Source organism: Buceros rhinoceros, unplaced genomic scaffold (assembly GCF_000710305.1).
Source record: "Buceros rhinoceros silvestris isolate BGI_N320 unplaced genomic scaffold, ASM71030v1 scaffold7412, whole genome shotgun sequence".
Taxonomy (NCBI): Eukaryota; Metazoa; Chordata; class Aves; order Bucerotiformes; family Bucerotidae; genus Buceros; species Buceros rhinoceros.
Window position 1 is genome coordinate 55,213 of NW_010398255.1, and position 422 is coordinate 55,634.

A 422-nucleotide genomic window follows, 5' to 3' on the forward strand; every position below is an offset into this window, starting at 1 on the left:
AAGCAAACTGGGAGAAAATACCAGACCCGCCTCCAACGGAGCTGCCATCGGTCCGTCCAGAGCAAGCATGCAGCAGCACAGCCAAACAGCAGCGTGCCCCTGTGCAACGTGTACAAAGGCTCCAGCGCTGGAGGCTAGCACAGGGACCCCCAGCCCAGGCAGCGAGGGCTGCTGCTTCTCCCAGGGCCCTCCTCTGTGTGCGGGCAGGCTGTGCCTCCCGCAGCCCTGCGGCCAGCCCCAAGGAACGCTGCCCCTTTCAGGGGGGTCCCTTGGCTCACAATGCTTTTGCCAAACCGGGATGGGGCAGGTTTTTGGAACTCCCTCATTGCGACTCCATTGCAAATGGGTTAAAATCCCTGCCGGCAGAAAGGGCTTAGAGCTCCTTATCCTGCATCCGTTAGCCGCAGCTGCAGCACTCAGAG

At 61.4% G+C, this 422-nt stretch overlaps 1 protein-coding gene across 1 annotated transcript in view; it reads right to left on the bottom strand.

The window, feature by feature from the left end:
* The window catches only part of LOC104488926, a 32,463-nt gene that overhangs the window by 31,105 nt on the left and 936 nt on the right, over positions 1–422 (bottom strand). The gene's annotated exons all lie outside the window — the stretch shown is intronic.